Raw genomic sequence first — 23,612 nt, 5'->3', positions numbered from 1 at the left:
ATTTGAATAAAAATCGACCTTGACGATCACATGGACTTGACTTTTCTAATGATATCATATCACAAGAAAGGAAACATAAAACTGATCTTATACTTGATTATGACACATATTGTCGAACATAAGTTGTTTTTACACAAATAAAAAAAAATACAGATTGGAAAATTGTTTTGCAGCGATACATAGACTCTGATGTCTATACAAATTGGTCCCTCCACAAAGAATTTAAATTTCTACCAAAATTATGTAGTTATTTTATATATAAATGGCCTGTGAAGTATTTGGGTCGCGGAACGGCACTAAAATCATGCGTCGGTTGCGTTATTAATTTCAGACGTACTAAAGAAAAATTATTTTCGTTTGAATGAAAAAAAAAATGTCACTTTTTAAAACTGTTCAGTTTGGTTTGTTTATTTTTTCATTGACATGCAACTGACAACCAATACATCAGAATACGGTGAGGGTCGGAGTGGAGTGTGACTTGCATAATGACCCGTCTGCAAAAGTCTCTTTCGTCTATGTCGTTTGGTCGTTTGTCTTTTTATTATCGTCAAATATGCTCATGACATTCTTTCCGCCCTTTGTTTATTGTTTCAAAACCTGATCAGTGTCCTCTTCCTTGTTTATTGTTTCAAAAAGCAGGTCAGTAGGCTGGTTTGCTCTGACCGACTTTTCCATAATGTCAGTCAGAGCATCCCCTGGCATTATGACATCATTGTGACGCAATTCTCGGCTAGTCTCAGATCCCTTGGCTTATCCAGACATCATGACATCATTGTATCACACCTCCCAAGCGAGTCTCGGATCCTCCTTGCTCTCCCCGACAGTTACACAAATCCCCCACAACATAAACATTATGTTTTTTTTTGTTGATATTTTTCACTAGAAGCGTCTATTCTAATGAGCTAAAGAATACTTGATTATTTCGCATTTTTTACTATTTAATTGAGAAAAGGGTACTTCTGCATATACGGTACAATTACATGGAGACACCGGTTCTCGCCAGATCACCGAAGTTAAGCAACGATGAGCCTAACCAGTACCAGATGGGTGACCATTTGGAAAAGCTAGGCGCTGTATGTACCACGCCGAGACATAGAAATTTCCAGGTTGGTATCTGGGGGCGGCGCGTTTAATTCACTGTGGCAAATGCACCCTCGAATAAATTCGCCTGGTGGATAGGCAACAACACGTACTCCTTGTAATGGTAACCGGCAAACTACTACAAGATGCCTTCCTGACCTGTATGTCAAGCACATGTTTGCCGCAGCGAATGTGACATCTGAAGTGTGTGTGACACGAAGTTGCACTCCGTGGATCACCTAAAACACTTTGTAGCTGGGGCTGGCTCTTTTCTAATGAGCAAATATGTATACTCGTATCCGAGTTCTGCCAACGATTAGGACTTCTGCATCTACCGACCCACGATTTCCACGAGTGTGCCCGGCAGATGATAAGAAAAACTGGAAATTACTGGTCGCAATGCAAGGCAAGGAATGCCTAGACTGATCTCAGTGGTAGAAACAAATAACCAATGAGAAAGCGACATACAAATGCCCCGTCGGGCTTTAGCCAATAAGAATGTAAAAGCTTCTGTTTTGTAATGCCTTTTTTATTTTTTCAAATTTTCGTATTATTTTTTTTTGTATATACGTCGAAGGTATGGATGTATTGTCCAAGCAATTTTTCTTCTGAAGTGTCAGCAGGTTTTTTTTTTTTTAACTTTTAACTTGTTTTGTAATCATCTACACATATTCAGGAATGTGTGTGAAAGGCTCAGTGGGGATTATGGGAAGATTTATTTAAATAGTAGTTGGGTTACGAGCGAAGGTGCGAGTGAGCCGCTGGCGGAAAACCCACTGACCCTCACTCAGACCTTCGCTCGCAACCCCACTACAACTCGTACACACACACACACACACACACACACACACACACACACACATATATATATATATATATATATATATACTGCGTATCAAAATATTAACGAGATAACTTACCGGTAGTTTCGTATCAAAAGCTTCGGAAACGTTGGCAATGCTGAGCTGAGCATACTGTGAAATTTTCGTACTGTTCCATGCAATGTAAACAACTTTCCACCGTAATTGCTGAATCCACGGTATTTGAGGTGTGTTAAATTATTAACAAGGCAGTTTTTTCGTCAATAATTTTTTTTTAATTACATTTTCACCCCAAACAAGGCACATTGCCACTTTGGTGTAGGGGGCTACTATCAAGGGCAACAACTACTGGGGTACTATGTAGGGGTTTGGGCAGCAAGATGTCGGTTCACGTTGCACTTGAACTTCCGCACGTCAGTACAGTTGAGGAAGCAGGAACCTGGAATGGAATTCCAAAATCTAGCGGTTCTGGGGAAGAAACTACTGGAGTAGAAATATCTTTTATATCTAGGGATCTTTACAGTGTGGGGTGGGATTTAGCAGCCTGTCGGGTTTGTCGAGGGTGTTCACGTCGTGGGGACTCAAGTGCTTGCAGTTCGTCACAGCATTCACCATTAAAATACTTGTAGGACAGGCAGAGGGATGCAACGTTTCGTCGATGGGACAGAGGCTGAAGCTTAGATGCCAGTTCAGGGCCTATCAGATTTGTGACTCTCTTTTAAACCTTGTCCAGGAGCGAGAGACTAGCAGGAGATGCACCAGCCCAAGTATGACAGCAATATTCCATACATGGGCGAATGGTGGCCTTATAGAGGTACAGGATACTTTCGGGTGTTAGTAGGTTTCTAGCACGGTAGAGAGAGCCCACCTTCCTTGCAGCGGCCCTGGCAATTCCTTCAATGTAATTGTTCCAACTCATGTTTCATGTGAACGTTAGGCCAAGCAGTTTGAAAGATGTACTCTCAGATAAAGAGTCGTTAGCCATTGCTATAGGTGGTAGAGAAGGTTTCTTGTAATTATTGAATGCAACTAGCTTAGTATTGGCAGCATTGAATGTGACCATTCATTTTTGTCCCCATTCCACTACAGATTGGAGGTCATCCTCTAGTGTTTCTGTCATTTCTTTAGATATGTGTTCATTTGTTTTCCTGTCGTGCCTGTTATAGAGTGTGGTGTCCTCATCATATATACCCATCTCAGAGGCAATTTTGTCGGAGAGGTCATTTATGAATATTAGGAACAGTAGGGGTCCAAGAATATACCCCTGGGGCACCCCCGCATTTATATCATATTGTTTAGATGTACGACCGCCGAGGACAATCTGATTTTTTCTCTTATCTAAGAAGGATTTAATTATGTTAAGTATTCTACCATGGGTCGGAAAGGTGGTTTGAGTAGTTCTGAAAGGAGTACTATTACAGAACAGCTAGCAAAAGGTAAAACTACCCTCAAAATATCGAAAATGATAGGAAAGTACTATCAAACTGTGAAGAACCTTGTCAAGGACCCTAAAAAGGTACGTAAGAGAGCTGATAAAGGTAAATCTAGAGTTGTTTCACGCCGTTCTTTACTCCAAATTAAACGTGAAGTTGTTAACAACCCTGGGCAGACAAGTCGAGAAGTCTTTGCCCAAACTGGATTGAAGAATGTCTCAAAAAGTATTCGATGTCGCCTTCTGATAGAAGTGGCAAAGTCTGTTAAGCCTGTTACAAAGCCTCCATTAAAGCAACATTACATACAAAACCGATTGAAATGGGAGAGGACATCATGAAAACGGATTTTTCCAAAGTTTTGTTCACAGATGAAGTGCGTGCCACTCTTGATGGCCCAGATGCCTGGAGCAAGGGATGGGTCCTAGATGGACGACATCGTCATCAGCGTTTAAGGCGCCAACAAGGTGGTGGTGGGATAATGATTTGGGCTTGGATTATCAGAGGTACTTTAGTTGGCCCATGGAGAGTCCCAGAAGGCGTTAAAATGACGTCAAATGCTTACATAGCTTTTCTGAAGGAGCACTTTGAACCATGGCTGAAGAAGCAAAGGTTGACGTTCAGAAGAACCATTATTTTTATGCCGGATAATGCTCCCTCGCATGCAGCAAAGAAAAGCAAAGAGTATTTGCAACAACTGGAGTTCTCTAGGCTACGGGAGATGGAATGGCCTACGAATTCACCAGATTTGAACCCAGTTGAGAACCTTTGGAGTATCATGAAGCGACGCCTCTGTGCAAGTGGACGCCAATTTAAGTGCAAAAATGAGTTTGTGGGATGCTCTCCAAGAGGTATCTCGAGGAATAACTGTTGACGAAATCAGAAATTTGACAAATTCTGTGGACCAACGTCTTTTACAAGTCATTCATAAAAAGGGTTCGCATATTCCCTACTAATCATGTCAACGTAGAAATTGCTATGTAGTTATTGTTTTCTAAGCATTTTTTTGTAGTTCATTTAATGTTTGAAAATTATTTCAATAAACAAGTTATGGGTATATTGTGTTTTTTTTCTCAACCTCGTTAATAACTTGACACACCGAAATGAACAGATATTCCTATCTTCTGCCATAGTTTCGCTAATACTGCTTTCAATACTTTTATTTTTTGTCTGGAGTAGCTGAATAGTATTGTAAGCACTTTCTCAAAGTTTCATGGATTTTTATTTACTCGTTCCTTAAATATTTTTTTAAAATGTTAACTCGTTAATAATTTGATACGTAGTGTATATAAATTGGACGAAAATTAAATTAAAAATGAAGTAAATTATTCAGAAAGCAGAAAAAAAAACATGCAAAAAATTAATTTATTCTTAATTTATCGTTGTTGGGGAAAAAAGGAATATTTCCTGGCCCACGAACGATTCCTCCCTTTACCACCAAACAGAAACATAAAAAAAAACATTTCTGAAAAAAAAAAAAAAAAAAAAAAACAGAAACATAAAAAAACATTTCTGGAAAAAAAAGAAAAGATTTCCTTACAACTTTTCTTCCATTTTTTTTATGTTTTCGTGCACACATAAAACTACACAACTTTCTTAAAAGTTTTATTAAAACACTTTTGGCCAAAACTAAAAAAAAAAAAGAAAGAAACTCGAAATTAAACAACATTTATCAAAAAAAAAAAATTTCTTACAATCAAAAAATAAATATTTCTATGGTAGGATCATGTTATATTTTTTGTATTTATTGTATTGTCTTATTTTTCTTTTTACCATCATCTTTTGCTCGTACCAGGGTTTAACAGTTGCGGAAGGCCTGGCCGGTCGTTTCCGGTTATTTCCGTCATCTGCCGGGTACACCCGAGTAACTTCGTGGAAATCGCGGGTCAGTAAATGCAGAAGTGCCGAGAAAAAAAATGATGAAAAGTAAAGATTTACTTTTCTCTCTCTCTCTCTCTCTCTCCCCCTTTCCCCCTCTCTCTCTCTCCCTTTCCCTCTATCTCTCTACCTTTCCCTCTCTCTCCCTTTCCCTCTCTCTCTCTATCTCTCTCTTCTCCCTGAATATCTATCTCTACTATTATATAAAAGTCACTTTGTGTGTGTGTGTGTGTGTGTGTGTGTGTGTGTGTGTAAGAGTGCCTCTCTTATAGGTTCCAAAACGGTTGGGCTTATCTTTTGCAAATTTCACACAAAGCTAATTTATATGTCTGACAGTGTTCTTAGATATATTTTGTATAGAAATTCTTCCGATGAGTATCGAAAATCGAAAATTCTGATCCTAAAAATAGTCATTCTTTCTTATAGATAAAAAAGGTATTTTTACAGGGGAAAATTGTAGGTTGTATCGGCAAGGGAGATAATAAAATCCAAAAAAATAATTTCTTCTTCGCCCCCCCCCCGACTTAACATCTGGAAACATAGTTCAATGTTAGAGCATTCGACTACAGATCGAATGGTCCCGGGCGTACCTCACCATTTTATTTTATTTTCTCTTATTGATGAATTCAATTCATTATGAAAGAAGAGGTACCATTTAAAATCGCCGAAAATCATTTCTTTGTTTGCATATTTTGAAACTAAACATTAATCAAAAGTGAATTTCCAGGGCATTCATCGTAAAGTCCAAATAACAGCTGGCATGATATTGTAAACAAACACAGACGGAATTTGATGAACTACGTTATCATTATTATTATTTTTTCCCCTCGTAATATATAATATTCAATAGAGGATTGACTCTATAATAATACATACGCAATTTGCATGAATTAAAATATCAAGTTTAAGCGTATTGTACGACCGAGCAACGCCGGACGTCCAGCTAGTAATCAATAAAGATGATTGTTGTTTTATTTTTAGCTAATCAATAACCGATCATATATTACTTTTTTTATTAGACTCCTTTGAGATGAGTTATTTATTTACGAACTCTTATGCTCATCTTCAGAGTTGTTGTGAGCCAAAACGTGGTAAAACAACAATTATGAGGGCCCTGTCGCCGACTGCCCCCCCCCCCCTGCAGAGGGTAAAAGTCCCTCAATGGGGGTCCTGGATACGACCTTAAACTATATCCAGTGGTGAGGCCCCAGCTTGCAGGCTTTGGGGAGTGTGGGGCTACCCTTTAATTACCATTGCTCCCAGGTCCACTCTGACCCAGAGTGGTAGTACCTGTTAGGGTTCCAACTATGGGTTAAATAGAAACCGACTTGAAAACAACAAATATATTCTATTAAAAAAATTTTCTTTCAAAATCATTGGATTCGGCATTAAATAACCCGAAAAGGGTTGATATGCCGTAAAACAAAACCAACCAACCAACCAACCAACAATTATGAAGATGGGGATATAAGTCCATAAATAAATAAAGAAATAAACAAATAGAATAACCACTTGTTTCGTATTTTCTACTATTTCTACTATAAAATGAAGAATCCAAATTATACGAATAAGCAGTCCTCATCTAAACAAGGCCGATAGCCATTAGTCGCGTGCTCTCGTGTAATGAATGAATGTGTGAACGTAGGATTGACATAAAATTCTTAAAGATAAACTAAAATGACCGAAAAATGGGCTGAAATGACTTAAATAAATAAAAATTAAACGACTTAGAATGACTTTAATGAACTTAAGGATGAATTGAATGAACTTAAGAATGACTTGAATGCTTAAAAAAAAAATAACTGGAATGATCTGGAGAATGACTTGAATGACTTTGAGACTGACTGGTTGTAAAGTGGATGATCTTTTTACATTAAATTAATACAGAAAAGTGATCCCCCACTTTATATCACAATAAGTACCGCATGTAGTAAAAACAGATTCTACACTTTGATCTTGGCCAAAAGGCCAAGAAAAGCTTAAAAAGCTAAGAACAGCATCTATTAACAACAGACCTTTGATCTTAACCAAAAAGGCCAAGCACAAAAGTGTTACGGACAGACCGACCGACCGACGGAGTGACTTATAGAGTTGCTTGCACGCGACTAAAAATAAAGAAAATATTTTTGTTGTTACGAAGAAAATACAATGAAGAATTATCGTACAATTTTTACGAAACTTTAAGAAAATTAAAATCAAGAACAAAAAAAAACAAAAAAAAACACTCATTATAAAATAAGTTTCATGAATACATATTTACTTTCGAACGACAACAGATAACAAAGATTTTTTATACTAGCGGAGGGAAGGGGGGGGGGGTCCGGCCTGGTCGGGTCATAAAATACGCTTAAATATATTTTAAGCCATGCAGATTTCGTATTTATTATTACAGTGCCAATTCTCTATTGAATATTATATTTTACCTAATATATAATAGCGATTTCCAAAATTAAAAAAAAAAAAATGACTTGCATGCCATCAGCTAGAATCGAAACCAAAAACATTTAGAACTCCAGCGAACGATGTATCGACAAGAAAGATTTAATATTATACGACTCGAAGCTATGAATTCGATTTGGGCATGTTCAGAAAGAAGTAAGAATATGTCGCCAAGGTAAAATAATTTTTTTTTTCATGGAGGCCCAATCAATATCAAGGCCCAATGGCCACTCGGGGATAAGGGTTACTGTGTGTACAGTAATCAAAGGGATAGTGTAGCAATAGTATTGGAGAATTGGTAAGGTGTCATTACTTAGGGGGGGGTTCATCAGGAATTTGTTTGTGTTGGACTTGAAGACATCTAGGTTGAAACAGGCAAACGGAACAGAGTTCCACAGGCGTGCAGTTCTAAGAAAGAAGCTTTGTTCATGGAACCTACGTTTTGATTTAGGCACAGATGGGGAGTGGGGAAAATTATTGACGGTGGTTTCAGCTAGTCGGCTGTTTTTTGAAAAAGATTGGCGAGGGGGGACCAAAGAATGGAGCTCAAACGAGCACTTGCCATGGAAATAACGATAGAACAACGACAGGCTCGCTACGTCTCTTCTGTGCCGATATATGTCTGTACGCCTTATTCATCCAGTCAATGATTTTACTCGTTATAAACCATCTTTGGTGTATGATTTCTATTCCCTGTTAACTTTAGTGTCATGTGTCAAAAAACAGCCGACCAGCAGTTTAAAAGTTTATCGGTTAAATATTTACACACAGGCAGACAGTAATACAGACATCTACATTTTTATTTATGTTGATTTTTTCCTTTAAATTTTTTTGTTCAAATCAAGATAAATATTTAGTTTTATTGTGCGGTCGTAAAGTACGCTTAAATATGATAATTTAATTTATCCAGATATCGTATGTACTATTATAGAATCGAGATTTCCAAAGTTTAAAAAAAAAAATATTTGGGTGCCACCAGTTGGAATCGAAACCAAAAGCAAAACTGTAGCTCTGAAAGCTGGTGACGTGACGCGCATACGAACTGATTAAAAATAAACTAAGATGAATGTACAAAATGTATAACGATTTTTTCAATTTTGCCCCATTAAAAATTATTTTAACCGGTTAAAGACTCATAAAAGAACGACTCATAAAAATCCAATCATTTGAAGCTCCTCGCACTGTCTGCGACTTTTAGAGGAAATAGAGTTTGAAAATATGGAGACAGACAGGCAGACAGGCATGGTGAGTTTTATAAATTAGATAAACCAATAATAATAGCAAATAAATGTCTTCTAAAATGATCTTAATTGCTGCGATTTCATTGGTTTGACGTTTTGGCACCTTTCAGCGTTTTACGAAAACTGCCCGGAAAATCCCGACGATAGCATAGTCCTTATTTTGCATGAAGATCAATTTAAAATGTACATGCGTTTAGGCGTCCTTATACGTGGCTCTGTCGGTCGGGCCGTTTGTTGACATGTTATGTTTCAATTTGAAAAAGTATTTTCATCATTAAACGCGCAGACTAAATAGACGCATCTTAAGAACGTCCGTTTTCGTTCATATCCGCTAAGCATTCAGATACCTGAAAATGTACAAAGAGAGCTCGCCAGGTAGTGAGGACTTGTTAGGATTAAGCGTTGGTGTAGGTCTGACCTCTCCGTGTGCTTAGGTTTCACGATAGTAAATCTTAATGCCTATACTAATTTTGACACTTAGCTTTCATTAAAAAATATTTGGAAAAAAAAAACCCTGCAAAGCTGGAAATTGCTGTAATTATCATATCCTAGAAATAAATAGGCTAAAAAGAATTGACATAGATTAAGTTTATGAATCTAGCGTCTTAGGAAGTTTAACACGCAGATAGATGGGTAAAAGTTATTGCTTTTCTGCTTTCTTGTCATAAGAACGGTAATACAGCAAAGCACGCTCTCTTTTTTCTATAAATACATACATGGTCCCCTTTTTCTATTTAGCAAATTCTAGTTAAGGTCTTTCTTTTTTTTATATCCTTATATACTTGAATTCTCTTCTATAATTGTAAACTTTTTAGAAGTCGGCTTACGCATGTGCTAGGTCTATTTCTATTTAATAATTTTAGTTAAGTTCATATATTTTTTCTTTTTACCGTATATAGTTAGACTTCTCTTTTGTAATCGTAGACATTTTAGAATCTGATTATGCAAGTGTTAAGTCTGCGATAGGTTATTTTTTTTTTCTTCTGGGAATTAAAATTGCATTCTTTATTTTTTTATTTTTACATATTTTTTGCTCAAAGCTTCTTTAGTTGGTTGTTTTTGTTTTACGGCATATCAACCCTTTTGAGGTTATTTAATGCCGAATCCAAAGATTTGGAAGAGAATTTTTTTTAATAGAATACATTTGTTGTTTTCAAGTAAGTTTCTATTCAACCCATAGTTGGGACCCTAACAGGTACTACCACTCCGGGTCAGAGTGGACCTGGGAGCAATGGCAATTAAAGGGTGGCTCCACACTCCCCAAAGCTCGCAAGCTGGGGCCTCACCACTGGATATAGTTTAAGGTCATATCCAAGACCTCAAAGTTTCTTTACACTATATATATATATATATATATATATATATATATATATATATATATATATATATATATATATATATATATATATATATATATATAGTGTAACCCGGATATAAGAGGTCCTGGATATGACTTTAGACTATATCCAGTGGTGAGGTCTTAGCTTGCGGGCTTTGGAGAGTGTGGAGCCACCCTTTAATTGCATTGCTCCCAGGTCCACTCTGACCCGGAGTGGTAGTACCTTTTAGGGTCCCAACTATGGGTTAAATAGAAACCGACTTGAAAAAAATAAATATATTTAATTAAATAATTTTTCTTTAAAATATGTTTGTTGTAAATCGTCTAGATTAAAATGGCCGCTGTTCATTTATCAATGAATAACGAGACACTTTGTTATAAACATACTTGGTTTATTTAACAAACATTCATATATACACAATACGGGGGTGGAGGTGGTGGAGGTGGTGGTGGGAGAGGTGTAGGTTGCCAACGTGACAGGCAGTTCCTCGTCTTCTGTCTCTCGTTCCCCGTATCCGCGTCTCTGTCTTGTTTTTGTTTACCATCTCACTTTTATGGACTTTCTACCTGGTAACCCATAAACCAATTGACGTCAGTGACCCATATTTTGACAAGCACGGCGTTAGCTTTTGGTCTTACCTGCGACCGAATTACGTCATCTCCAGGTCATCCCATTCCCGGGTTTCATTTTTGTCGGCCAGGATTTAAGTTCATTCGAACCTTGCTCCATACAACGGCCTGACCCATAAAACGAGTTGCGTCATAGGACCAGGTCCTCCAATTCCCGGGTTTATTCGCACCTTGCCTCTCCATAACATATATATATATATATATATATATATATATATATATATATATATATATGTTTTAAAAAATTTGCCTACCAAACTCCTCCTTCAGTTTTTGGTCTACAGACTTGATATATAGGGTAGTCTAACCACTGCGAAATTTTACATATGGGTTCTAGTCGGGAAAATCGGTGCAAAAGTGTGAAAATTTTATAAAAAATGAAATTTCCCGAGTGAAGTTCAAACGACGGCATTAACGAATATCCATGCGTAACGTAACAGCTATAAATTTTTAGCCTTGTGGCAAACATGTCCTCATAGTACAGTCATTAACATCAAAGGAAACTGTAAATCGTAAGTCAAACGTATTAATTGTGATTATTAAAAAAATAAGTATTCTCTGCATAATTGTGATAAGTAAATTGTGTACTTTTTCCCACTAAATCATGATATATATTTTAGTACAGAATGCATATTATTAAATACTCGGACTATGCTTCAAAATATTTGCAATTGAAAATAAGCTCAATGATAGTATGTTATATCAATCAGAGCTTTTATATATTAATGGGGTAGATTTCAAAACTTATTTTAAATATAATTTATATGTTTTAAAATTTATCCAATTAATTTGTGTATGTATGTATGTGAGTGTGCGTGTATGTGTGTGTATGTATTATGTGTGTGTATGTGTGTATGTGTGCGTGAGTGTGTATATGTGTGTATCTGTGTATGTTTTTATTCAATTTTCACCCCAAACAAGGCACAGTGCATCTTTGAAGTAGGGGGCTACTATCGGGGACATAAGTTGCAGGGATATTATGAAGGAAGATGAGTAGCAAGTTGTTTGTTTTCAATTGCACTTAAACTTCTGCATGTCAGTACAGTTGGGAAAGCAGAATCCCGAAAAGGAGTTCCAAAGTCTAGCAGTTCTGGTGAAGAAACTGTTGGAGTAGAATGCTTTCTTACATCTAGGGATCTCTACTGTGAAAGGGTGGAATTTAGCTGCTTGTCGGGTTTGTCGGGGGTGTTCACGTCGAGGGGGTACAGGTGATTGTAGCTCGTCAGAACATTCTCCATTAATGTACTTTTAGAACAGGCAGAGGGATGCAGCATTTCGTCGATGGGACCGAGGCTGAAGCCTAGATGACAGTTTAGGACCTATCGGGTTGGCGACTCTCTTTTGAACCATGTCAAGAAGTAAGAGACAAGCAGCAGATGCACCAGCCCAACATGGGCGAATGGTAGCCTTATACAGGTACAGGATACTTTCAGGCTAAGCAGTTTTCTAGCACGGTAGAGAGAGCCGACCTTCTTCGCAGCAAAATTGGTAATGCTCTCAATATACCTATTCTAGTTAATGTTCCCTATAAACGTTAGGCCCAGGAGTTTTAAGAATTACTTTGCTATTAGTGGTAGAGAGGGTTTCTTGTAATTATTGAAGGAAACAAGCTTAGTCTTGGCAAAATTGAATGTGACCATCTATTTTTGTCCCCATTCCACTACAGATTGGAGATCCTCCTCTAGTGTTTCTGCCATTTCCTTTGATATGTGTTCATTTGTTTTCCCCTCGTGCCTGCTATAGAAAGTGGTGTCATCAGCAAATATACCCATCACAGAGACAATTTTATCAGGGAGGTCATTTATAAATCTCAAGAATAATAAAGGCCCAAGACCCCTGGGTACTCCCGCATTTATATCATATTGTTTAGATGTACGACCGTCGAGGACAACCTGAATTTTTCTCTTATTAAGAAGGATTTAATTACATTATATATTCTTTCAGTGATACCATATGATATAATTTTCCTTAGAATACCATAATGCCATACCCTGTCAAAAGCCTTAGATATATCGAGGGCTATCGCTCTACCTTCCCTTGTTTTGTCCAGTAAACGGTATATACGTTCAGAGATTACAGTTAGGATGTCTGCTGTGGAACGGGCTTGCCTAAATCCATATTGATTGTCGGTCAGGAGTTTAGCAGCTGTAAGGTGATGGACTAGAGTTTGATTAATTAAGGACTCAAATATTTTGGCGAAAAGCGGGAGAAGGCTAATGGGGCGATAATTTAAGGGGTCAGTTCTTTCGCTAGAATTCTTGGAAACTGGTACCACAGAAGCGGTTTTCCAGCAGCCAGGGAAGCAAGATTCGTTGAAGTATTTGTGGTAAAGTTTGGAGAGAACTGAAGCAACTTCAGCGGAGCATTTTTTAAGAGCAAAGCCGGGATGAGATCGGGACCACGTGCTTTTGAGGTGTCTAGGTATTTTATGATACCATGTACCTGAGAAGGGGTGGTTTTCAAATCATCTAGTGTGGCGTCTGTCAGCAAAGGAAAGTCGGAGAGGGAGTAGTGTGTCGGGTCCAATGTGGAGTTTGAGGCAGTCCGACTGGCAAGCAGGTTAGCCTTCTCGTTTGCCGTGCAAACAACCTCATGATTGTTTGATAGTGGGGGAATCGTTGACTGACCATTATTTACTACACTGTGTGTGTATGTACGTGTATGTGTGTATGTGTGTATGTATGTGTATGTGTGTGTACAGTATAAAAGTTTATTTATTAGGCTCATAGCGGAGTTAATCTCAGTCTATAATGTAGCTTATAATATTTAATATTTATCCTCGAGTGGTCTCCGGGCTTTGATAAGCGGTACCTCCCCCAAGTAAAAACAAAAGAAAAACTTCGATAGTCGGACACTGGACTACATGGTCTTTTTCCACTACTAGAAAAAATTCCAGTTTCAACAAGAAACCTGGTTAGGACTGTAGCAGAATCTGATTGAATTTTTTTTTCTTTCGGAACGTTTTCAGCTTTTTAAAATGTATTGCTTTTTATTTATTTTATTTTGTTTTGTTTTTTAATTTAATGCTATTTCTCTCTTTGTTCTTTGCAGATCCTGTTCTTCTCTCTACGTTCGTATATTTCTGGCAAGGTTGTCAGCCCAAATTTTCAAACTTTTCCAGACTTTTGCAGAATTCACTAAATCTCCAGAAGATTACTTTAATGTTTCATTGGATTCCTTTCACACGTGCATCATATTGCTGCTGCGTTTAAAAGAAGTACAGCCGATATTTATGCATATAAATATGAAGTCTTTATTGTTCACGAATAAGTACAACCAGTACAAGAAGTTCAGAGTTAGAATGTAGAACAAAAATTGACAGAGATTGATCTCTCGAATTCATCAGCCGTATCCTCTCAATCCAAAATATAGTCACTTGATATAACATTTTAGAAACCCATGCATCCTACCACACCAATTCCGTGATGTTTTCTACACCCCCAATCTAGCCACACACCTTCAGAACATTACCAGCATGGTTTCTGGTTCGGTATTGTTTATTAAGTGAACATATCTATTTGTTCATGTATTTATACGGATGTTATTCTTCCGGTCAAATGTTATCTGTCAGTCACTTCTATTTTACCTTGACTTTCATTTGTTCCTTGAATTTTTCTTTAATTGGTAAAATAATGAGTGTCTTGTCGTTCATTAATAAGTAAAACTATAACGTTAGTAATTATATATCGAGAAAATGATAAATTCAAATATGAAGCTGTAATTAACGACACACACAGGATTGTTTCACCTATATGCCACTGAACAGACATCTGTGAATACATATGTAGTCCTAAAGAGTCATTATAAACGTAAATTGATTAGGACAGTCGTTAAGACCACGGATACATTACTTTGTTTAGTATTGTTAATTAATCCGTGTTAAAAAAATTTAGTCAATAAAAGTACATAAAACTAATCAATCCATTACTTAACATTAATCAATGTAATAGTGTTGGGACGATCAATCGGAATCGGAATCGGGAATCAGAAAAATCGAAACATTTGGGGGGTATCGGAATCGGAAAAATTTGTGCCTACTTTCCGATGCCAAAAACGATCCTTTTAATTAGCATTTTTAATTTGATTTTGTTTACAGCAAAACCTTCTACTGCTTATAGTAATGATAAAATAATTAATATTTATTTATTTTAAACTACCAGTAAAACTAAAATTGATAGATCATTCCACCAAAAAGTTATTTTTACATTTGAAAAAATATCTGTACATTTAGCATGTAATCGTAAAAAATATAACAATTCCAAAGTAAACTATTTAAGGCTTTACAAAGAATCAGAATCGGAATCGATACTTATATCGGATTCGGGAATTTAGAACAGAATCGGTAATTGTAGCGGAATCGGGAATAATATTGGAATTTTCCCATCACTACTATATAATAAAAGAAAACGTACATGTGTCCTGTGCGCTTCAATAATTATGCAAGTAAATTTATTTTTTCATTAGCAAAAAAAAAAAAAACAAAAAAAAAACGAGGGAGCATTCATCTTAATAATAATAATAATAATAATAATAATAATAATAATAATAATAATAATAATAATAATAATAAAGAAAGAAAGAAAGAATAGAATAATTACGTATGCAAATTAAAATATTATGGGCAAAGAAGGGCGGATTATATCTTAATAATAACTGATAATAATTAAAAGTAAACAAAGAAATAATCATGTGTGCAAATTTAATTTTATGAACAATTGAGGAGAGGCATCATCTTAATAATAACTGATAATAATAATAAGAAGAAGAAGAGAAGGAAGAAGAAGAAGAAGAAGAAAGGGAAGTATAATCACCAAGCAAATTAAAATTTCATGTGTGAAGAAGGAAAAACTTAATTGATTTTAAATATATTTGATAATAATGACAATAAAACCCAAGAAAATGACTTTTCATTTTTAATATAGACACAAACATATTCACTTATTATTGTCGTTGTTTTTGTTAGTAGTAGTAGTAGTGGTAGCAGTAGTAGTAGTAGTAGTAGTAGTGGTAGCAGTAGTAGTAGTGGTAGCAGCGGCAGCAGCAGCAAAAGAACGAACAAAGAGAGATAGTTTTGTATTCTTTTTTATCGGGAGAGGGAGACAGAAAGAGACGGAGTTTTAACTTTTTTCACATGATTTTAAGGATTTAAGTTGCGAAGTGATAGCGAACAGACGAAGCTTATTAGTTTTAAGCATATTATATTGCTTTCCACGTACTGTTCTAACAATAAAATATTGTTAGAATAAATTTCAGCAGATGTGAAAAACTCATGACCCTATTGTTCAAACGCTTTAGAAAAAAAAAATAACAATATTCTCTTAAAATCTCTATTCATTTTAAATTGAAGGTCAATAGATCCCAAATTGAAGTTTAATTCATTTCCGCCTAAAACTCAACAATCTATGACCCATTTGGTAGATATGCATGTCATTAAATAATATAATCTGGTTGAATCTCAAAGCATTTTGAATTAAAGTTTAAACTCAGTTTCGATTGAAGCTCAGTGCATATCCGGTTGAAGTTCAACCGATTTTTGGTTGGATCTCAAATTATTTCTAGTTGGATCTCAAAAGATTTTTAATTGAAGCTCAAATTCAGCTTTCACTAAAGTTGAATGCATTTCTGGCTGAGGTTCAATTGGGTTTTGGTTCAATCTCAGATGATTTTTGGTTGAATCAAAATTCATTTCCGGTCTAAGCTCAAAGCATTTCCGTTTAAAATTTCACAAAGTTAGATTAGATAAGAACGTCATTAAATAATATATAAAATATTGGGATTCATTCAATTCATGTATTTACATTTATTTTTATAAATTTATGTTTACGAGAGAAGGAACAAGTTAATCAAATTCCATAGGTTGACGTTTCTACTATTTAAGGATGTGAACAAGTTTGTAGGCGTGCATAAGAAAAAGAATCGTTTAAATGAAAAGAGTTTTAGATTAATAAATATCACCAAGTGTAAAAGAGTGGCACAATGCGATATTGCATAACGGACATTAAAAAAATATAAGATTTTATTAAAACAAAATTCAGATATACATGTGACGTTTAAAACAAGCTAATATCGATATTGTAAGCTCAATTGGAAAAAAATTGATATATTTTCATTTCGATTTTCTTTTAATAAAATAAAGATTACGAAACTTGATTAATTGATAGTATGTGATTCAATAGTTACTTAATATCCAAGTAAATTAACAAAACGGGGGTTAGAGTTAATACCAATCTATATACTTTTGCATTGGTATGCTTTTAATGTAAAAAAAAAATTGTGATACATTTGTTGGATGCTTGTGAAAAACTATTGTGCCACGACCCATTGGTTAGGAACACTTTTTTATAGATTAGAAAAATGTATGTAAATGCTAGACTTTTGAATAACGAAATTTAATTAAACTTAAAACTCAATAAATTAAAAGAATTATTAAAATATATATAAGATATACTTTGAATAAGTGCTTACAGCTTTTTTTTTGTAAAAATATTAATGACTTGCATACGATTGGAACTTTTGAAAGCGTTTTATATGTCCTTACCTCTAAATTTCTTTTAAGCAAAATATATTTAAGCTAACACAAAGTTATAAAAAACACATATACACATAAAATACCAAATTTAAACATTGCAGGATACAATTACTAAAAAAATTAAAACTGTTTCCAAAAATCAACTTGATGTATTATAATATCCGTTTATTAAAAAAAATGAAGGGTCGATAGTGATCGAATTATATAACAAACTTCTCTATAAATCCGTTACATATATAAAGTACAGTGTTGAGCAAGCTGGCCGCTGTTATTTTATAAATGGTTTTCTTTAATGGTTATTGTTCTAGTTTTCATTATTTATTTTTCGTATGTGTGGGGGAAAATATTAATTCTAAGATCCATAATAAAGACGTTTCAAGAACAATACCATTTTTATAGAGTTTATCTACTTGGTGTTGTCAGGAAGTCTTTTCTTTCATTTTGTTTGGCTTCTATTTGAAAAAAAAAAAAAAAAATACAATATTGTTTTTCTTTTTATCAAAATATTATTTTTAAATAGGACTAGCGGGGAGGCGCCGGGCTTTGCCAGGTCGTAAAATACGCTTAAATATGTTATTTTAATTTGTTCAGATTTCGTATATATTATTATAGATTCGTGATTTTAAAAGTAAAAAAAAGGGTATTTGAGCGCCATTAGCTAGAATCGAAACCGAAAGCAAAACTGTAGCTTTCAAAGCTTGTGACGTTACCACTGTACCAAAGTGACACGCATATGAACTGATTAAAAATAAACTAAGATGAACGTACAAAATGTCTAAAGATTTTTTCAATTTGACCCATTTTGAACCCCTTAAAATCTATTTTAACCGGCTTAAGACCCATAAAAGAGCGGTCCATAAAAACCCCAATTATTTGAGACCCTTAGCGCCGCCCTGCCACTTTTAGTTTCGAAAGAGATAGAGTTTGAAAATATGGAGACACACAGACAGACAGACAGACATAGTGAGTTTTATAAATTAGATTTTGAAAGTAAAATTTAATAATTACGATACAATTTATGGAATTGATCTGTATGGTTAAAAAATTATAACTTATTTTTGAGGCAATGCTTTAAGCTCTATTAATAAATTAGTGGAAAAAAAATAACTTTGAAGCTTTCAATTATCTGAGGATTTGTAAAGAAATTTAAAGTACGATTTAAAATGGCTTTCTATTCGATAGTTTAAAGGCTTCCAACTATATTTCATTCAATAAGAAAATAAATTCCTTGTGATTATTACTAAATTCCAGTGATTATTAAAGTATTGCGAAAGTTCCTTGTCTCAGTTGCTATGAAGTGATTTATATTAGAATAATTTGTAGCGAAGCAAATACGCTATTTAAATCAAGTGAAAGGGCGCGGTTGAAAGCACGTGTTGTCGTTCGTATTATTGTTATCGTTTGAAACTGATGAGCTAATATAAATTCATATTTCGCTCTAAAATCACGCTGCTGCTGCTGATAATACAAGCAATACAACGAGATTTTATTCGCGCGCACACACACACATATAGTCATCCATATACAATACTGTATATATATATATATATATATATATATATATATATATATAGTCATCCACATACAGTACTGTTTCGCTGTTTCACAGCTCATCAGTGCGGCTAGACAAGCAACTACATCAAGCCAGGGTCGAAACCCGATCGCTCAAATGACAGTCGGAGCTTCTAATCGTTGTGCTATACGGCGTTATACTATGCGGACATTGAATTAATAATGCTTTGTCCAAAGTACTTAAACTCAATTTGTTTATACAAAGAGCATCGCTTCATACGCTAATGGTAATTTGTATACATTGCGATAAGTCATAAGTATTAGTATAAGTAATATTCTAATATACACATACAGATACACATCCTTAACCACTGAGTCACCATCATCTCCCTGCTACTGCTGTTATTGTTATTGATCGAGCATCGTTCATTTATTTCGTATGAATCAGGTGATTATCGTTGGCATTCGTTTCCCTGATATCTTTCTAGAAAGACGTCGAGTACTTACAGAAGGTGGCCATAGTAAGGTTGCCAACTAAGTGAAAATGTTTCTGTGGAATAAACTGGATAAGAATAAGCGAATACGTTTATTTGCAAAATAGACACGAATATCCGTCCCTTATCAAGTTCATAATATTGAAGCCATTTTAGATGCGTTAATGAAGAAGAAAGGGGACTTCCTTAAAACACTTCAGATCGATCAAAAAAAAATGGTGAAAACTGAATAAAATAATAAATAAATAAATAAATAAAAATCTAACCAAATAATTTAATTGCTAAGTCAATTTTTAAAACCCATCTTACAAGCATGTAAAACAGACACTTCAGATCGATCAAAAAAAAATGGTGAAAACTGAATAAAATAATAAATAAATAAATAAATCAAAATCTAACCAAATAATTTAATTGCTAAGTCAATTTTTAAAACCCATCTTACAAGCATGTAAAACAGACACTTCAGATCGATCAAAAAAAAAAAAACAAAATGATGAGAATTTTGCAAAATTTTGAAAAATCAATAAATTTTTTTGTCTTATAACAGTAATTTCAATCGTATTTATAATCCAAGAGGTAACAATTTTTAATTGTGGGTTTCTAGCTCTCTTAACGCCCTTTTTAACAATTCAAATGGGTTGTGCCTTCACATATGTGATGAAAACTCTATGGAAATACATCTTGCATGACTGAAGTTATGAACTGATGAAAAATTATATTTGTGGAATTCATAAGGTCTATCATAAAATGATCCACTTCACTACGTTTGAAATTTCATGAAAATCATGCATCATATAAAGTATTACTTGTAGTTGTTTTTTATGGAAATCGCACCAGACAAGGTATGAAGCAACTTGATGTAAGGAGCTAAAAAAACAATACTATTTCAAAGTCAAAACTTGCCAAGGATAAGTGTTATATAAAATAGATTCTGACCCCGAAAACAGCAATTCTTCCCTCTTTGTCAGGAACATTGCTCATGGAATGGACAAAATAAGGGGAGTGGGAATTATATATTCCTTGAGGTACATCCTCTTTATAAAAAATACAGATAACTAGGACTCCTTTACCACAGTCTGTATAGATAGTACAGCATTCGTAGCTCCAAGATCTATTTTGGTAAAAGTAGTTAAAGGAAACATAGATTCTCGTATTACCATAGATTTAAGATGGCATGTATGCGGGTGGTATCGAGTAGTCCAAGTGCTGTATAAGCGAGGAACTCTGTGTATTTTTTATGGAAATCGCCCCAGACAAAGCATAAAGCCACTTATATAAGTAGCTAAAAAAGTATTACTTCAAGATCAAAAACTTGTCAACGATAAGCGTTAGAATGGAATAGATTCTGACAGCAATTCTTCCCTCTTTGTAAGAAACATCGCTCATGGAATGTGAGGACTAAAGGACAAAAGTTATAAATAAATGAAATCAGTTTAATATAAAACTTAAACTTTGCTTTTGATTCGGCGCGAACGCAGACCGCGGGTATTATTGTAATAAAAAAAACAAAACAAATGAATACAATTACAAAAATATATGTTACTTAAACTAAGTGACTTCTTTGAAAATTTTTTAAATTATTTTTATTCATATATACGCTTGTGTAGGAAGGAATCATCATCATCATCATCATCATCATCATCATCATCATCATATGAATCCGAATATTCCATTATTGGCATTGGTTTCCTCGATATTTTTTTTCTAGTCAGAATTATTTCTAGAGAGACATCAGATGCTTATGGTAGAGACCACGGAAAGGTTGTCAATATCCTATATATCAAGTTTCAAGTCTGTAGGTGAAAAATATCAGAGTAGTTTGGTAGAGATCGTTCTACATGCTGACAAGAAATGCGTATGTGCTAGAATTTTTCACGTCAAATACGATGCAATCACGCACAGTATAGAAAATATGCCTTAATAGAATTTTGTGTAATGGTTAAAGGAAATTGATTTAAAAAAAAAGAAAACGAAAAAACAAATATTTCATTAATAACACTTCGTTTTTAAAAAGAATATACAAGTTAGTTATTCTTTATAAAGTCACTCGTATATACTCGATTGAGTTTATTAGGAACTTGTTTTTATTCTTGAAATAGAAATGCGGACGTTTAATACCAACCTCTGTGCAAGAAATAAGTAAATTTTATAAAGATACTAGCAAGTCGCCCGGCATTGCCCGGACGTAAAATACGCTTAAATATAATATTTTAATTCATGCAGATTTCGTATATATTATTATATTGGACCCTACGTAAAATACGTTACGCAAAATACGTGACACAAAATACGTTACACAAAATACTTTACAGAAAATACGTTACACAAAATACGTTACAGAACAAATACTCTTTTCTAGCCAATATAGAATAAGTAATGATTTCAAAAGTTTTAAAAAATAAAAATGTGACTTGGCTGCCATCAGCTAGAATCGAAACCAAATACATATGTCTTCCCAGCCATATTCGTTACCATGTGAGTAAACAACGGATGGATATCAGAACTATATAAACAATGTATATAGTATAAATGTATATTTGTGCATGCGTAAAAGGTACACGTTTAGTTGATTTACGCGTGACGAGCTCCAATTTTGTTTTCAATTTTTACCCTCTAGAAGCTGTTTTTGCCGGTTAGAACAAAATCGAATTTGTTCCACAGGTCAAAGTCTCCTACATATCAAGTTTAAAGTCTGTAGACCAAATATTCACAGAGTAGTTTGGTAGAGACAGTTCCTCACACAGACAGACAAGGTCCTTTTAAATACACACACATACACACACATTATATATATATATATATATATATATATATATATATAGATAGATAGATAGATAGATAGCTTATATATATATATATATATATATATATATATATATATATATATATATATATAGGTAGATAGATGGGGTTTACGTTCCTTATTATATATGAGCACTCTGATATTCAAATGGAAATGATAAAGAGTTAAAGTTGTAGTTTTAGTAATAATGCTTTTATTAAACAACGTTGCTTAAAATTAACCAACCATTTTTGTCTACCTTGTTAAAATCGCTATTGAACCAAATCAACTTTCTTAACCGGAAGTCCAATGGCTAAATTATACCTTTGAAAATTGCTGAGAACATTTTCGATTGATTTTAAAATTAGCGTCATTGGTTCTTCTTCTTCTTCTTCTTCTTCTTCTTCTTCTTCTTCTTCAAAAGTTACTTCCTCTAAGATTGCTGATCCTAAAACACGTTAAAATATTAAATAAATAATAAAAAAAGGAGAGGAAAAAATAAGCCGGACGAACGCAGCAGAAAGAGAGTAGTAACTTTTTCGCCATAGTTTATGCCGCGTTTCTACTATCACTATAATTAGTACCCTACGAATAGCATACCTAATAGATAAACATTACATGATATATAAATCTATTTATCAATCTTTCTCCTCTCTCTCTGTCTCTCTCTCTCTCTCTCTCTCTCTCTATATATATATATATATATATATATATATATATATATATATATATATACACTAGTTAGTTGCACTACAGTAAAATTGGTCTGAAGCCAGAAACATAACTTAATTGAGCTTGTTTTTGAAACAATTTAGGTTTCGTTATAAGAGACATATTATATATATATATATATATATATATATATATATATATATATATATATATAATGATTATTATTTCATGACTGCTAGCTGACGTCAAAGCAAGTCATTGATCTGAGTACGTTCCATTTCCACTCAGTACAGAAAGAAGGAAAAAACTCTAAGCCGAATTAACGGAGACATAAAGAGAGTAGCTTCTCTAATATAGTAACGTTTTCTGATGAAAATATTATTTGAAACGTAAGCGTGACGAAACAGAGACAAATCTTTTTCAAATTGCATCGTGACAGACCGACAAAAATACATTTTCATGTTCGGAAAATTCTACAACCAACTTGATCCCTGTAGACCAAAGAAAATGTTATTTCAGTCTTAAACTTGACAGACTGAAAAGGATCGCATTGTTTTAATAACTTCAAGTCTAATCGTAGAATATCCATGGGTTCCGCCTATATATACCAATGTCATTGCCACTACTCTTAAACCTGTATATATTTGTGCGTTTATCATAGCCATGTTCTAAATCGAACCTACAAAGTGAAATTCTATCATTAATACTAAAATTACATCGCTCCTCTTGACATCCAAACCTAAATGAAGAAATTTTAATTAATTT

At 34.4% G+C, this 23,612-nt stretch overlaps 1 long non-coding RNA gene and 1 pseudogene across 1 annotated transcript in view; one reads left to right on the top strand and one right to left on the bottom strand.

Moving 5' to 3' along the window:
- LOC145256308 (uncharacterized) overlaps positions 1-17,868 on the top strand; it is a 92,661-nt gene extending 74,793 nt beyond the window's left edge. Inside the window, exon 2 of the long non-coding RNA XR_013863971.1 lies at positions 13,910-17,868. This is a non-coding gene — a long non-coding RNA (uncharacterized LOC145256308). The remainder of the gene's footprint in view (positions 1-13,909) is intronic.
- Positions 7,064-7,189, bottom strand: LOC145256659 (U2 spliceosomal RNA; annotated as a pseudogene).
- Positions 17,869-23,612: the final 5,744 nt, after the last annotated feature.

Source organism: Euprymna scolopes, chromosome 32 (genome assembly GCF_053919585.1).
Source record: "Euprymna scolopes isolate OS-2025 chromosome 32, ASM5391958v1, whole genome shotgun sequence".
Taxonomy (NCBI): Eukaryota; Metazoa; Mollusca; class Cephalopoda; order Sepiida; family Sepiolidae; genus Euprymna; species Euprymna scolopes.
This window is presented reverse-complemented; position numbering and strand designations above follow the sequence as displayed.